The following is an 18,100-nucleotide window of genomic DNA, read 5'->3' on the forward strand; positions in this document are numbered from 1 at the left end:
CAATGCAGGAGCATCTCTTCCCCGGGTGCTTTGGTACCCAGCGACCGCAGCCCAGAGCATCCCCACGGGGCCACGCAGCAGAGACAGAGCCACCAGAGCTTGGACTTTCTTTGGGGAAAAAAAGGTGGAAAGAAACCCAGATTGTGACTCTGACCAGAGCCCTGCTCCGCCATGTTTCTCTTTTCACCCATAATTACTCCTGTCACGATTACTCGTGCAAAACTGCCTGCAGTCTTCCAGAAAGTAAATTGCATCCATCAACTTTATGCCTGCTCAGAAAACCCCCAAGTACAGCAAGATGCTCCCCCATGCAGCTCTGCTATTCAGATGCTTTGTCAGCTAGATGGGCAATCTGCAAGCCCTCCAGGCACTTTTTAAAGTACCTTTTACATACAGATATAATATCTATCGTCCACTAATGCTTTTAAAATGCCGTATCGGCTGCCCCAGATAGGCAACCCACCCCTCCGCAAGCCTGTACCTCCCCGGTGCTGCTCCGCCAGCCCACTGCTGAACCTGCAAGCGCCACCTCCTCCAGGCTGGGGGAAAAATATGTTAATACAGGTCAGAAAACCAAGATCATAAAAGACCGAAGCCACTGATCCCCCCACATCAGGCTGCTTCCTTGCTCAGTGCAAATTTTTCCAGGAGGTTGCTAAACCTCTGAGAACTAACACGCTGTTAAGTACAAATATGCAATGTAAATATACAGACAATATATACGTCGGTAGACCTGATGACAAGAAATCACTGATAAAACTTAGGAGGACTTTCAGAGAAATCTTTCCAAATCATTAGCTTCTGGATTTGAGACAAGCGAGGTAGGTTCATAGAGGTAAAAAACAAAGTTCATGGAGTAAAATGGATTTAGCTCACGTGGAGAAGAAAGTAAAGGTCCCTGCTGGCAGTTCAGGCCAGAACCAGGCTATGCAATATCTTACTGACCACAAGCTAGGGGGGTTTCAATCCTGCCTGTAAAGAGCAGAGAAAACAACGCAACTTCCTATTGACTTTGTCAGCTTATTTGTAAACACTTTAGTATTACGAACATTTTAATCGCCTGTGCATCCCCTGCACAATATCATTAGGTTTTCTTTAAAAAAAAAAAAAAAGAAAAAAAAGAAAAAAAAAGGCAACAAAGTAGGAAATGTCATAGCATCCTTAACAAAAAAATAATACGCTCCCAGGCAACTCTTGATGAACGCAGCTGCCCTGTGGTTTCAGCCAGCCTCTGCCTTTCTTGCTTCCCGTCTGCAGTTCTCCTAGCCCTGGCTCAGCAAAGCGCCCCAGCACCGCGCCGCTCCTCCCTACCTGGAGAGCGAAGCCCCCGCGAGCCGGCACGGCTGCCGTTGCACAGCGTCCCGGTGGCTCTCCAGCTGAGTTTCGGTGCCGGTTATACCGCCGTAACACCGCACTGCCGCACTGGCACGAGAGGCTGCCGTTATATTACACATCTTTGACGGCTTCACCGTTGCTCTGCTTGCTCACCTGCTTCACCCAGAGCAGCACCCGGACCTCCAAAGCACTCCAGGGATTTAGGCTTTAAAGCCAACCACCTCCCTCGTCGCCAAAACACGCTCGGGACCGACGGAGGACCTACACGTTTGCACCATGACATGAATTTACGGGTGCAGAGGGACTTCATGCAGCCACCCACGCAGGACAGACACCCTACGTACTGACCGGTGGCAGCGTGACCCCCCCGGCACAGGGAGAAGGGCCGGCCACGCGCCCACTGCCCGAGGGGGTGCCAGCCACCCCCTGCTCACCCCCTCACCTCGCCCCTCCAGCCGCTCCAGGCTCAGGTGGGGGGTTCCCCAGGCCGGCCCTGCCGCCCCATCCCTCCGGCTGCTCCACCACAGCCCGTGCAAACCAGGAAGCGGAGGTGAGCCGGGAGTTTATTTTTAGATAAGGTTTTTTTTTTTCTTGAATACAAAGCGAAAACACGCATGCAAACGACGCATACACCCTCACTCCGCCCAGCGATGGGTTTTACATTTTACACCCTTCTGACACTCAGAAATTCCTGGGCGATGGTGGAGAACAGACATCACTGTATTATCACCCCATACGTTTCCATTATCCCCCTCAGCATCCTCATTCCTACACGGGGAAAATAAGAGTCTCTCAAACACTGAATTAAGTCTCTCCACGAAGCAGGCAAAGCCTGAAGAGAGAGCTTGGAGAGGGAACGTGCCCTTAGCACTGCTATGGCATAAAAGTGGGCAGGTGGCTCCACTCTCAGCTTGTCTCCCCCCCTTCCCTCCTCCCCTAAAACCATCCAGGCTCAGGACATCCAGGAGCACCAGCAGAAGATGCAGCTTACACCTCCAAAGCTTCACTGCAGACATTTCAGAGAAAGAAGAGTTAGCATGGGATTATTTGTCCCTTCCCACCAGTTCAAACACAGTTTTGAATCCCTACTAGCCAGGAGTTGGCTGTTGCTTCTCTTCTGCAGCTCCTCAGACATCATTACTTATAGTATCTTTGAGTGTTGCGGTTAAACAAGATATAGGATCTCAAGAGACACCCCAAACTTTAGTTTCAGAGATGCAGGCAGGTAGAAAGGTTGAAAGGTTTCCAAGCAGTTGATGGTTTTGCAGTCTACAGCTCCCCAGGCTAAGTTTTTGGAGCTAGGAGGAGACCACCTGGCTGGTCACCCATCCGCTGTGGGAATTTCTGGTACAGCACTTAGTTTCCCTCAAAGTTAAAATAAAGACAAAAGTTGAAAGATTCCCTGCTTTTCCAAAATGTGTCTATTAGAAATTTACAGATCTTTCTTTAAAAAAAGAGGGGCACTAGCTCAGCATACACATATCTACACCTACAGCAGCAAGACTTCTGCATCAAAGAGAAGAAAACCATGAAGGAACAAATACATTTACACAAGACACGGTTTGTGCCCACAGCCTGATGTGGCTACATATTCAGGCTCTAATGGCAAAATTACCTGTTTCAACCTCTGTTCAAAGAGAAACCCCACGCCAGCAGAGGGCCACTTAGATGTGCACATTATTAATATAGAAATGACTGTTCCAGAACTCTGAAAACCCTAATTAATCACAGCACTGGTTTTAGGAGTGATCATTTGCAAATGCCACACTAGCTCCGCACCACCCTGATGTCACTGGTGATGCCTCCTCCCAGGCAGAAAAATGCCCTCACTACTTGCTGGATACCATACTGCTTAGACAACAAGTGTAAGCTGTCATTTTGATGAAAGCAAACTTGTAAGATAAAACAAAGCCACTCGAAATCATAAGAAGGCATCTGCCTCAGTTTTAATATCTCACTACCAATTTTTACCTCCAAGACAAGAAAAATTTGGTGGGTACGCCATTGCACAGCAGCTCAGGGATGGACCGGACAGCTTCAAGCACTACAAGACTTGAAGACACAAGCTTTGCTCCCCAGCCTCAATAAAAAGAAGATGTTCATGACCACAAAAAGGTGAAAGCTAAGACAGTTGGGTCACTCCAACCACTCAGTGGTCCTCTACACTAGGATAAAAAGTAGATTCAACGCAGCCTTGCAGATACCTTAATTAATTCAAAAATCTTTTGGAAAGGCTGGCAAATATGTTTGTGTGTTTTAAGAAGCAGGGCTGATGGGAACATCTTTTCCCAGTCCAACCCAACAAACACATGGTAAGACACAGGCTGGCTTTAAGACAGCAGATGACGTTAGCTAACAACCACCCCTTTCTTTGCTCTCAGTCAGCCCTCTTGGACCGTCTCAACCAGCCAGACTGGGTTTTCAAAACAGATCAATGTATCAGGGTGCCCAGAAGGGACCGTGGCAGGTTACGTGCCGACACGTCGTTCAGGCACGCTGCAGCCCAGATCCACCCTGACCAAGCAGCTGAACTCATCCTGTCAAAACAGTGTTAAAAATACACCTTTATCCTCTCCTGGATGGAGGCTTGGCCTCTTTCAGGGATGCCAGGATGGGGATGTGAGCAGCACCGCTCTGCTGCCCCAAACCACCTCACCCCATGTGATGCTGGTAGCGGCGTCCTGAACGCATCACCACAGAGGGGAAAGCTTTCCACAGGCTCTGCCTACCTTATTGCCAAAAGTTTTTCGTACACTATTAAGAAAAAATTAAATCTTTTGTTGTAATTAAGCAAAAAGAAGAGGATATTGGTGAGAAGAGCCCTGGGCTTTTGCAAGGCTGCAGGTGTTATTAGTCACCTTGTCCGTGCTTTATCCAGTCGCCCATTCAACACCCTCTGGCAACACACCAAGGTGCCTGGTGCCAAGTTTAAGTATCCCCTTGCTAAAAATCCTGAAAGTTATTTTATGCAGAGCGATGGGGAGGTGCATTTGCTAGGCGAAGGGGAAGCCTTGTGCTGTGCCCCATACCCTGAAGGAGAGTTGAATTTAAACCTACTTAACTAATGAACCACACTCTGCAAAGAGCAGCATGCTTACTTCTAGGAAGCATTGCAGAAGCACCACAGTCAGCTACAATTTCTTGTTTCTTTGCTCTGCAGAAGCAGCATCTTCCCCTTCCCGCTGCCCAAAGTTTTGCCAACACCACTTTGCCGATGGGGTGGATTTGAAACTGCAGTGACACCAGCCTTCTGCTCCCTTCCCACACGAGACCACCCGTAACAAGGCAGCTTCTTCTCAGCTCACCACCGGCGTGGGCACGGAGACCCACCGACATCCAGACCTCAGATTTCCAGCTGCATAGAGCAGCACCAGTGGGCTGAAATGGGCTGCCAGCCCCTGCAAGGGATGCTGGCACAGAACCCCCACACCAAACACAGGCGAGTTCCCAAGGGAAAGGCATTTAAGTATCAAGACCTCTCCTTTCCACCCTCCAAAGAAGCCTACAGACTTCTCCAGCAGCCTAATGGGCTGTGTTTATTGCTGCATCCTTCACTTTATAGGTTAACATATACCAGAAAGCTAGAAATTCTCAGCTAATCAGATTTCCGTGCAGACTGACAAATGGCTCCCAATAAGAATATAAAAACCCCATAAAATAAACAGCCCCTACAATCAACTTGCTCGATGTAATGCAGTAAGCATGCAGAAAGCTTGTACACTTTATTAACACATTTGATTGCACTTCACGGCAGCATCCCAGGGGGCTGGTGGCGGTGGGGGGACCCCAGCCCAGGCTGGCTGCAGGAAGAAACATGTTCTCACCGGTCTTTGCTATTTGTACTCCACTAACGCTGTGTTATTTTAAAATAAATTTGTGGCAATTCCTTTACATACCATTAGTGTGCTCGCCAAATGCCAAAGCCTAAAACCAGACTGTGTACACAAGCTCACAAAGAAGGTCCTCGCTCCACTGCTGGATTACCCCAGGCTGGAAACTTCTTATAGGAAAGTCCTTCCTATCTCCCCAGCCAGACCCTAAAACCACGAACTGCCATCACTGACGGGGTGCGTAAATCATCCTTCCCACGAAGGCCAAGCACATCTCCTTCTTACCCTGCCCCTGCAGCTCCACCACATTTGGTCCCTCCAAACTCCAGATCCTACGCACTTTACCCCAAAACATTTCAGAAAGCTCACTCATCACTGAGAAGAGCTTGAGAAGTTTAATGACATCACTGACATGTATATGGCATCCCTCCTCCTTCCCACTGCAGTGCTCATGGTGACGGCGGGGCACTGCATGCTCTGAAAGCCAAACCGCCGAACCCGGCGAGCCAGGAGACGAGGAGATGCTGTACAGAGGCAGGCAGAAAATCACGACCTCCTCCTCCATGATGGCCCTCAGATGGCCTTAGAAGATGACAAGGATTTCCAGCTAAAACCCTTGTGCTCTCAGAGGTCTGGCACCTGAGCTGCTGAGCAGGTAAAGGGGATGGATGATGAATCTGCCAAGGTCCCTAATCAGGTGTGAAAGAAAAGCCCTATGCACACAATACTCTTACTGCAGCTATAAATAGCCCCCTCTGAACCAAAGTTGTACATATTGTATTGACACTCCTGACTTAATAGGATTTACGAGGTAGCCCAAACCAGCTCTGGCTGCTGCAGGGCAGCCTTGCTGAGCAATTTTCACATCACATGCACACTGTATGGTGCTGCGATTGGGGGGAGCACAGGGATAATCCCATGTTTTTGGTGTCCTGGTCACACTAAGGCAGAAAGAGACTGTGAGAAACTCCTAAAGGGTCGTAATGCGTTTGCATGTGCAGCACAACAGGGAGAAAACTTCCCAGGCTGACCGTTACGATGTAACAAGCTTATCTCACAGCTACATTTCAGAAGCTTCTTTCAGAAGCTTCTGTTTCTACTACAAATGCTGTTTCTTTCTCCTTTATATTCATCCTTTTTTATAGTGGTAGACTAAGATAAAAAACAATGCTCTAATAAAATATATATTACAGTACCATTTATATAACGTGAAATAATGCAAAATACTAGATTGTTATCCTACTCAAGTTTATCATGTCATCTCACCTCCTGTAAGTAAACTAAACCAGTTCTCCCACTGAGTCAGTACTGTATTCAAACAAATGTGTAAGATAAGAATTTAAACATCTCATATATTACTTTATTCGTCCTAAAGAAATCCCACCCTGTTTGAGTTGTTGTCTGTTAACCTCAGATGCTGACTTGAGTACTGTTAACCAAATAATCTTTTACTGTATCATTTCTACCACATCACCTTTGCCTTTGTGGTGTTCCACAGCCTGCCGGTGGTGCTGGGAATCAGGTCGAGGTTGTGCCTTGACCCTTGGAGCACGTACAAGATATACCCCCTGCCCTCGTCCCGAGGCTGGGCTGCGCTGCTGAGCCCGTGCCTGCCTTCCCAGGCACAACGGCAGGATCGCTTCACCCAGCCCTGTCCCACGCTCCATCATCCGCCTTCCAGAAATGAGCCCCCATCGCTTCCATCGCCTGATAAAATACTCCAAAACCTGTCCACTCATCTGCTGTGGGGAAAACCAATATTGCCACTTCCATCCCCAAAATCTAAAAGTACCAAGGACTTTTTATACCAGAAGTGAGCAACTACCCCACTTTGCCCTAATGTTGCAAGGGTTGAGCATCACCTGGCTGAAAACATCACCCCAGCACCTTGGGGCCTAAGCCACAGACCAGGAGGCAGCAAGACTTTATGTTGTACAGATGCAGAACAAAAAGATGTCTTCTGGTACCTTATCATGCCATCCCCATCATCACTGCCTCACAGGCAACAATCCTGAGCAAGGAATGAAGAAGGACAGTTTCATATTGCGCATTCCCTACGAACCCCAGCTTCCTTCAGCTCCTGCATGACCATAAGCAACACAGGAACCACACAGGACAACTGTAAATGCTCACCCATGTACTAAGTATTGCAGGTCACTGACCCAACTTGCTCAGGACGAGCTCTCAAGCGTGCCTGTGGCTCTGGGCACACTGTGTCTCCGAGGCTTAGGGATGCAGTCTCTCTGTGCAGCACTTCTGTGTTTATCTGGGATGAGGTTTGGCTATTGGGAGCACTGGAAATTCATAACACAGGAAGAAGAAATAATGAAGTTGACCTCAAGCTGGTTCAATACACTCATTCTGAAACTAAAGCAGCTAAAACGTGATGCATCATTTTTTCCTACCACAGTCTTAACTGTTATGGAAAATGCAGTAATGAAGAAAGGGGCTGGCTCTCGTGAGCTAACCTGTCTGCACCCCATCTGCTTCTTCAGTACGTACTGCATGCCATGGCAATGATATCCATAGTGTTTGCATGGCTAAGAATCCCAGGCAGAAGTGATTGTAAAGAGACATGTAGGTTAAAATTTCATTAAAGAAATGGCTATAATACAATCACAAGTCACTCGATGCACTGGAGGCTGAATGTTGCTAAGGCAAATTATGAGCCTCCCCCTGCAAATACCCTTATCTACCCGCAACAGAGAAAGAGCCAGCAGTTTAACATCATCTTTATTCAGCACATGTACTAGACCAGAATAAGGTGATCATTAAATAGTTTAAAACAAAGAAGCTAGCAACATTTAATAAGCCTCAACAAACCAAGTGAAACAGGGCTAAGAGGCTCTACCAGCTATGCCTTGCACTTAGTCCCCTCTTAGGAAACCTTCTGCAGGAGATGGAAGGACAATCTGCTCCCCAAGAGCTTCCACACAGGATGGATGACAGACAGGTGGCTCCTTCTGCAAAACCCATTTTCTTTATTCTGCATAAGTGGGTAATTCAGCTCAAGGGGAAGGGGGGGGGGGGGGGGGGGGAGAAGGGGAGGTAAGGAAAATGCTTGAATGTTAGGATAGGCAAACTACCGAGCTAGAAAATCTAGATTAAATTAAGCATTCCTGCAAATTTGTAATAAAGAAACAAATGGCTCCCATCTGGAAGCTCAGCAAATTAACTTGGATCCTGGTTAAGAAAATGGCACCAGAGCCTGATTCTAGAAATGTAAATATCCAGTGCGTATTTGCAATCCAATCACAGGCTAAAAATATAAGACAACTCAGAGTGGAAATCTGATTTTGTGTCTACCCTTTTAATGGGAAATAAAACAATTCCTCGCTGTAGATACAGCAATCTGGATTCATTCTTCCTGCTTGGAGAGATTCTGCAAGATGTCTTTGCACCATGAAAGTCTTTCAGCTGCTTCTGATTGCAAGGCCACAGCTCATGTGTTGGGGGCCTGACTTTTCTCCATCTCCTCTCCCGTCACGTGCTCCCAGCTGCTCCACTGTACTGTCCTTAGCTCTCCCTTTACTTACATCACTTTATTTGGTCCTTATTATTAAGAGTATTCTAGTTCCTTGTTCCCCAAGAGGTTTATCTTTGGCCTTCCAGTAAGAGATGAAGTGCTCTCGCTCTCAGTGTGTGGATGGAGAGCTCAACCACAGGCATGAACAAGGCTCAGGACTAAATTTAGCCCAGAAGAGGATCGTCTCTCTGCCAGTAGGACAAGTAGACTAGGAAGGCAATTTGGAGCAGGAGCCTGTTTTAGATGCTCCCTGGTGGTGCCTACCTCCCTCTCGGTTACAGAGAGAGCCTGGGGAGGCCAGGCTTAGCCTCTGAGCATCATCCCTGGGGACTTTCTTTCGATGCTACAAAAGGAAGGAAAAGCCATTACAAGTTAATGTTATCCATATGGTTCAAGAACTGACATGCGAGGGAAGCTTTAGGGTGTTCCACCACCAGAAGGCATTCATGGAAAAAGGACATTTCTCCATGGCTGAGAAATGGCTTTCTGTGATCACAGCAGGCACAGCTGAGGGTTTTAAACTAAAGAAAAAAAAAAAAAACAAACCAAACCAAACCACAACCTCTAGAGCAAGGATAATCAGGAAAATCAGTTAATTCCCACATCTGGTTTTAATAAACAGACAGGGGGATTGGTAAACGTGGACAAAAAAGCACATAATATCATCCAAACTTAGGAGAATGAAGAGCACATTAACATCAATAGCAGCAGATAGGATGGTAGATAATAAGCCAGAAATTCACAGATGATGAGTAAGAAACAAGATCAAGCATTAACATACTGACACTGGGAGCCAGGGCACAGCAACAGAAAAAATCAGGAAGCAGAAGCAGCTCAGGATGACAGCAATCATGGCTGGCCTATGACTGCTGTGGGGTCCATGCTGCTTGGGAGAAGGGACAAAGGCACAGGTTGTCCTACACCCTACAGAGTTTGCACGGGACTGCAGTGTAGATTGCAACATCCACAGTGAGGTAAAAGCGCTAACAGGGTTTATCTTACTGTGGGACTGTAACTTCCCAAAATATTCAACTGAAGAACCTACTATTAACGTTAAGAGCTGACCACAGATATTCCTGGAAGCAGCAGACAGCAGCTGTAATCCTCCAGCTGCTGAACTAGAAAAGGGCGATACTAATTTAGACACTGTAAGTAGCTGTAAGTGCTCACAGAAAGTAACTCTGGAGGCAGTTGTAATCATGTGGTTTAGGTAGAAAGAGTAGTCTGAAGTGAAACATAGAAATTCATATTTTCAATTTCCCATAAGCTTTGAGGAATCAAAGGAACTCAGTATGGAAGTCAACCGGACTGAAGTGCTCAAGGACATACTTGTAAGAAGCTTATAATATCTTTATGGCAAAGAAGAAAGGAGGGGAAAAAAAAAAAAAAAAAAAGAGTTGGTACTTATAACCCCAAGGAAAGTGGGGGAGATGTCTAGGGAATGATTCCCAATCTAACTGGAGGAACAATCACCAAAAAAGGGATATTAGGACTAAGCAGAGTGCCTGCAAGGAATGGAAAGGAAGGGCTGCTCAGCAGATACAGCTGTGTCACAGAGGTCAGGAAGCAAAGGGGTAAAGGGAAATTGCCAAAAAGTCAAGCTGAATTAGATCATGCAAATAAAAATAAAGAGCAAAGATCAAAATGTTCTTCAGCAATACATATTTAAAAAAAAAGGCTAAGGAAAGTGGCAGACTAGGAGCACTTGGCTGATGTGTCTTAAAACAAAAGCACAAGAAGGGAGAAGAGCTTTTGCTGTAACTGCATCAGGATGGTGAACAGCAGATGGAAAAAAAAATAAACCCCTAGTGCTGACAAAAAAACCCTCAAACTAGTCAACAGCCCATGAGTAAGTTAAAACTGAAAGTGGAGCAGTTTCTAATCAGGGAGGGAGGTGAACGGCCTCTCAGCAGGGCAAGCACCCAAGAGGGGACCTGTTTGTTTGAGTTTAAAGTCTACTCCCCACTCTCTGCGACAGCATGAGATTAGACTTGACAATCAACACAGCTTTGTGCAACCAGCTATTTTGAAACACACTGACCACCACCAACTCACAGAGAAACCTAAACAGCAGGATAATGAGAGAGTCTCACAACGCATGGAGAAAAATACCTTAAAAATAAGATTAAGTGGGATTAATTGCCACCTGTGGCCTCATCCCTCAGCACCCATAGACAAGACCGCTCCTGGTGCTCTCCTTCAGCATCTTTGCATCCATTTTCTGACCTCAGCACACCATCACCCCTCTTTGATCTCCTGCGGCAGGAGTTGCAGCACAGGCTCCCATACCTGGAGGTTTGGAGGATGGGAGGGTGCTGATTTTTAAACACCGGTCATCAGATCCATTTTGGAACAGGTACCAAAGCTACACCAAACCAACCATATCTGTTGCTGGGTGGGAGCAGTCTGTCTCATGTTTAGTTACTAAAATTTGGTAGCAAATACGTTAAGACTAAACCCAAGCTTTGCTCTGAATAACCTTAACGTAGCACAGATGTCTGCCTGGAATTCACTCCCTAACTTCAGCATCCTGAGCAAAAGCAAACTGCATCATTTATAAGCACTATCATGACTGTTTCTTCCACCATGTGAAATTAAGAAAAGGTGATCGGTTTACCTGAGAGAGCTGGAATTAAAAAAGTGCGCAGTATGAGACAGTTTTTAAGCCTTCTTGTTCTTGAATGAAAGTGTTACTATCAGAGCACAGGGTTGCCTTTAGGGGACGAGAAAATATTTCAAAGTGCAGAGAAAACATTCCCAACAAGGAGATGTAGCTCTTTCTTAAACCGACAGAAATTTCTTTTTAATGAGCCCTACCACTTCAGGTAGCACGGGTGTGATCTGGTTTGTAGCTCCATCAAGCCACTATTCAACCATACATGGAGTAACTGGCCTTCTGCCTGCAGTTTATTGAGAGTCAAACTCAAAACCTCTGCAACAACAGATTTGCCATCACACAACCCAGGGAAGCAAACCTATTGTTGTCCAGAGTTATTATTATATTATATTATTAACCAGAACAACTTAAGGGAACTCCATGACTTATGCCCAGCTCCACTGCTGCTTGCCAGCTCAACTGGGCGTACAACCAAACATATCATTGCTATTCAAAGTAATGAGAAACAGCTTAACCTCTAACCTGAGGAGATACTGAGGACATCTCCTCAAACAGAAAGACAATTAAAACCAGCACTAGCACATAGCCAAGTCCACGGCCTCTACAGACACCAGAGGATTTTCTGAGTTGGTTGTCTCGATGCAACATGGTACGTAGCTTTATGACTTGTAGCTGTAAAAATGTTAAAAATGTACAAGTTTACAGAATGTATGAGGAACCAAACTAGAGTCTTTTCTGCAGTCTTGCCTTTTCTCTCACAAATCATTGCATTTTAAAGTGTTTAGTAATCTTCCTAAATTCAGCTGCAAATCAGATTGCTCCTTAACTACGCGCTGGCAAGTTCTCCCTCTGCACCATGTAGGCCAAAAGAGATACCTTCTGAGAAGAAAACCAGGACGTAAGCAGGTATTCCCAGTACAAGGACTACTCCAGATAGTAAGATGATCAATGAATATTTTCTCATGCTCTGCACATGATGCCACCAACTCACAAAGAAGAGCACTTGTGACCTCCCATCGACAAAAGCTCTCAAGCATTGTTACTCACCTGGATTAAGCACGCATCTAAGTGAACGAATAAATCCAGCCAGCCCCATGATAATTTAAGCACATGCCTCAAATGAAATACAAGACTGAATGTTCTTCTGGCTCAGGGCAGACTTTAAACCCCTTTCATTACACACTTCTCAGTGCGAGCCAGAAGCACAATGCTGAAGCAAAGGAGTAGACTGAAGGAGAACCGGGCTACAAATCACAATTTATTTTATTGTCAGTGTCTTATCTTTAAACCAGTGTTGCAGGGAAAGAACAGCGGGGAAGAGGCTCAAAAATGGTTTCCAAGACACTACTGCGCTGGCTGTCTGCTAGTAGATTAATCATTTTGTGTGTGTCCACTTAGCAATAACCATAATTGTTTTGGAAGACATTCATATTGCAAAATTGTAAGAGCATATAGTAAAAGTGAGTCAAGTCAAATCTAACCCTTCTTCATTTTACATTTGCTTTAGACATGTTATCCCTAGTACAGAAAGAACCAACTTCAAGGAAAAAACCCATCATGTAAATTAAAGTTTATTGATTACCCAGACAACAATTCCAGCCCAGCAATTTGAGATCTCTCCAAGGGGAAAGAGATGGTATTTACAGAAACTGCTTCTAATGACAAAACCTTAAGGCAAGGAAGGTGAACCTGAGTATCAATTTTCATAGATTATAAACAACTGTTTGCTCTTTTGCTTTTATAATTGCATTTCTGTTTATAACTACAGTCCCTATGCTCTACCTTCTTCCAGAAACACCCATTGCTAGGCTAAGGTGGCCAAAGCTGGGTTATATCACAGTAACTATGGGCAAAGCATGTTAAGCCTTGCTTAAGCTCACTTTAAGGGGACAGCCAGGGACAGCCTTAAATTTATCAGTTTAAAAAAAACCCTGCAACAACCGGTGCCACCGAGGGACTGTCCATTTTCCCCCCATGATTTGAACAGCACAGTTTTGCACAAAGCTCTATGATGAAGGAGTATTTTATTTCTAAAACAAATCCCAGTACCCCAAGCAGGTTAAGTTCACTTCAGAGAGGGCACCAAGCCCAAGGAAATCACTTTTCTTAAAAAAACAAAAAGCAGCTACCTCTCCCAAGTCTCCTCCTGACAAGCCAATTTTGCTGAAGGTTATCATGGAGAAGTCTCCCTTGTTGGTTGAGGACCTGAGCCAGCAGGACTTGGGGAAGCAACATGGGCTGCTGCTCCTTCATGAAGCTTGACATGGTCTTCCACAGACAGAATAAACTCACTCCTACAAAGCTAATCCTCATTATGCTCTCTGTGTTATAGCTGTGGGATGCCAAGAGTGTCGAAGCTCCAACACTTGGGGTAAGCAAGGAAACCCAACCACGCAGCCGTCGCAGCTTCTAACAGCCCTTGGCTCTGCAGGTACTGGATTTGCCTTCGTCAGATATGAAGTACCTGCAGCTCCCCCATCATGAGAGAAAAGGAGCTAAAAAAAGCAAACGAGCAGAAAGCAACTAAGTTTTAAAGGATGCTCTGAACTGAGCTACAGCTGAGCTTGCATGCAAACAGACTTGGGTTTTACAGACAAGCAGCAATGATAGGAGAGGAATTCAGTAAACAGCCATTTGCCAAATATAACTTTCTAAAACAGTTTGTCAGAAAACGGCAACTTTGGTGGAGTGAAGCAATAGGACAGAACGGACATTCTCACAGCATCACGTTTTTATTTAGAGAAGACAAATAAGAAAAAAAATAAATACATCTTGCAGATGGCCTGTCTCCGAGTGGCCCTGATAAAAGCCTCTGCACCCTGACTCCGGGCCAGCCACATTCCAGCTCCAACCGCACAGACTGCAGAAGCATTAGCAGTAATTAAGAAAAGCCAACCGTAATGATAAGCCAGACCTCTATAAAAGAAATACATGCTGCACCAATACAGATTTTTTTTTTCTTTCACTTTTTGGTGGACTAACATGGCAAGCTCCTTATAAAGACAATTTCCAAGCACTTCACCGTTGTTCCTCCATCCTTGACTCACTGAATCCCAGATGGGACCCCTGGCATTGCTCATTCCAGCAGGTCTGCAGGACAGTGCTGAGGACTTCATACGTGGCCACCACGCAGATACTGCTCTTCCAAATCGCCATACAAGTGTCCAAAGCACAGCCCCTGGGAATTTGCTGCGATCTCACAAAGAGCATTGAAAAACACTGATCTAGTCCGATACCTCTTGATTCAAAGAACTTCTCCCAAGAATTTCTGCATCCAGCCACCACCCATTTGGCCTACACATTTTCAGAAGATATGCAACCCTGACCTAAGCACCTCCAGAGGACACAGAACCCACCATAGCCTGAAACAATTTGCTCCTAACAGCGATGCTCTTCCACCGTTAAGCAGCCATACAGTGCACAGCTTTTTGGGGAGAGGTGGGACAGGGGAATTTGATCGTTTTGTGTCATCTCCCTCTTCATACCATACATAGCTCAGTGCTCACTTGTGTGGCTCACTGAAAGATTAGTCGGCTCGTTCAGGCACGCAAGGGTAGACCCTTAAGACGGTTAAGTGATTTGGGGCAGGATGATCATCTGTCTCCACCCTGCCCAGAATTAACCGTTCCATGGCCCTTGTCCGTGCTAGAGCTGAGCTCTGCCGGGGCAGCAAGTGAAGCAGAGGAGCTGAGCTCCTTTCAGCGTGACCAGGAACATCCCTCCTGCCTCAGCTTCCAGGCATTTAAAGAAAGTTGGCACAAGGGGAGCTGATCCCATTGATGCTCCAGGATCCTGCTCATTCTGCCTAAAGCCCAGTGTTTCAAACAGCAGGGAAATTAAGCAACAATGCTTTGCGGTAAGCTAATAAATTGTGTTGTGTATCTACGCTCAGATGGTTGTAAAGAGCATGACCAACTTAAAACAGCCAGCAAGTTTCTAAAATTAAACGGTTCTTGGTGTTACAGAGGTCACCCATCTGTTCAAATGTTCATGTTGCAGTTAATTTAACCTTTCTTCTTCCACTCTCCTCTCCTGACTCAAGCATACCCCCCAGAAAGAAGAAAACATGGCTGAAGTCACCGCAGTTAAACACCTCTCCTCTTCCACAAAAAACTGCCCACAGAAAACATGTTTATGGTTAGGACAGACTACAGAAGCAAAGGAGAAGAAGTGGTGGAAAGAAGTAGTATGTTATCCAGTCTCCCAGGACAGCCAAAACCTGCAGAGAGCTGGGACTTCAGGTGACATTCGGAAGAGAACTCATCAGGTTCTGAAAGCTGCGCTCAACGTCCCTGACATGGCAGGAGATGTCCGGACCCCCAGCCCATCCTTTCCAACCTCTGCTCAGTCTTAGCAGGTTTTCTTTTCTTTTCTTTCTCCTAGAAAAACTAGAGAGCATTACGACATCCAACTTTAAACTGTCATCTCATGACATGGAGAACTTCAAAGTGAAATATGACTGCTCTCAATGGATTTCACATACATTTCTAATGGAACTGTTTGCTTTAAAAAAATAATGATTTAAAAAAAAAAAAATTTAAAAATCAGTCTGGAGTTACTCAGCAAGCAAGGCCAGCCCCAGGCTGAAACTGAGCTTTTAAGGAGAGAAGTGGGCTCCAAGCTGTGTGTGATATGAAGGGAGATGACACAAACAACTAAATTCTGCTGTTTGGCATCCTTTCACAGTCTGGGTTATTCTGTCCTCTCCTCTATTCCTTGTAATAAAAGGGGGGGGGGGGGAGGAGAAAAAGGATTATGAGTTTTAATCAAGCTGAAGAATGAGGGGGACAGGGAGACAGAACCAAAACATGCTATTTTCAGGAAGAAACCAAGCCTGGGCAGGGGAGAAGTAAAAGTTAAAAAGATCTGAAAGTCAGCGGCTGAGAACGGGTTGGTCTTCTGCAACCGCCAAACCCTCCTGAAATGCCTCTTCAAGGAAACTGGCCAATGCACTTCAGATCATGGGTAGTCCTTGTACATCAGGACCTCTCTGGCACAAAGGGAAAGGCAATACATGCATCTTTACACCTCCAGCTTTAGGCTGGGAATGATGGCTTCAAAGGAGACAAGGCAACACGCTGCTTTATTGTGCGTAATTTTAAACCAGCAGGAGTTGGAACAGGTTTTGATGGAGATATTTGGATAAAATTCCGTGTAACAGAGACATTGTGGAGAACTACCTACTGGGTTAAACACAGCCAAGTTTAGATGGAGAAAAGTGCCCTCATACTTGCTTGGAAACCCATCTAGGAACAGGTGTGAATCCTTGGTATTGCAGGTGGCTTAATTCAGGGGAATAACAGCAAATGAATTATCTGGAAACATTGCCATTCATTATTTTCTAACACCTCCAGCTTAAAACCTAGCAAACACTTAGCAGCCTGACCTTTGGGATGAATGTAAAAGCAGTGCTACAGCACCAAAACAAAATATCTTCTTTTTTTCTTTTTTTTTTTTTTTTAAGTCAATAGGACCTGTATTATTTGAAGAATGGTAGCTTAAGGGAATCTCTTTCACTGCAAAACTGTTTAGGCAGCTGCCATTAGTTTAAAAGCCCATTTTTGTTTAATGACTGCAGTTTCACATTCTCCCAATGCCATGCATCATAACTGTCATCCCTAAACCTTAGATTTATGAAAGCATCCAGCAGCATTATTGTACTCAGGGGTCTGCTGACATTCCCATTATTAAACCACTTCTTGCAGGTTTTGACTTGCATTTAGGCATAATAAACCCTGGATTCTCCATGGGTGCTGTCACGGAGGTGGATGCTGCTCTGCTCCCCCGGGGTGCCTGGGACTCCAGGCAGAACCATCACCACCCCTGACCAGGGCACCTCGCAGAGCATGGGAGGCTGAAAGGAGAAGGATGCTTGAGATGCAGTAAGAAATAAAATCAAGCTTTTACATTTGTTTAGCTAGAAATAGAACAACTCCCTTGCCATCATGGGAAGGATTCGGGAGGGATGGAAAGCACAGTAAGGCACACTCTTCTACTAAGTCACAGTTTATCCAGGGTGCAGAGAAAGCATGTGGCTGGAGGGGAACGCAACCACAGAGCTGGTAGGTGTCTGGAAACAACTGAAGAACCAGATAGCCTGCAAAACCAAACTCCTTTCCTTAGAGACCCAGCCTACAAACTTTAAAAGCACACTGATTCAGAGGACAACCTGAAGTCATTTCCCAGCTACTCTACAAAATTCAACATTTAGTACCTTCCTGCTTTGAAATGTCTTTTGCACCTGCTATCTTCTATCAATCCTGCATTCAGTTGCCATTTTGCAGGTAAATTCATCTCCCACTATCTTTATAGTGGTGAACAGGGACCACTCAATCCTCTTACCCGACTCTTTAAGTGAGGACCAGAGTCTGTCAAATATATTTGGTCAAACTTAAAACAAAAAACCCAACCAAAACCAAAACCCAAACCCAACCAAACCCAAAACCCAAACCCAACCAAAACAAAAGGAAAAAGCTCTTTTCTTCAGATTCAAACCACTTAGCATATGCAAACTGAGGGAAGGTACTCCCAGTATATATTCTGAAACAAATCTGTTCAAGGTTTTGAATCCTGAAGTTTCTATTTTTATACTCTTATATTAACATTATCTATTGTGCTCCTTGTTACAGCATTAAAATATTTCATTGTAATTCAGAGAGAAGGTATTTTAACCTAGAAAAAGACTTAAAAACAAACTGCCTTAGTGATTCCAATATAAATGATCAGAACTAGATAATTAACTATTCTGACATATAGGTAGTAACACCACATAACAATGAAACATGATATACA

The 18,100-nt window shown here is 45.2% G+C and overlaps 1 protein-coding gene across 2 annotated transcripts in view; it reads right to left on the reverse strand.

Annotated features, from left to right (window-relative positions):
* Nucleotides 1–18,100, reverse strand: part of HPCAL1 (hippocalcin like 1) — a 66,685-nt gene that overhangs the window by 24,231 nt on the left and 24,354 nt on the right. The window lies entirely within an intron of this gene.

Source organism: Harpia harpyja, chromosome 15, assembly GCF_026419915.1.
Source record: "Harpia harpyja isolate bHarHar1 chromosome 15, bHarHar1 primary haplotype, whole genome shotgun sequence".
NCBI classification, from domain to species: Eukaryota; Metazoa; Chordata; class Aves; order Accipitriformes; family Accipitridae; genus Harpia; species Harpia harpyja.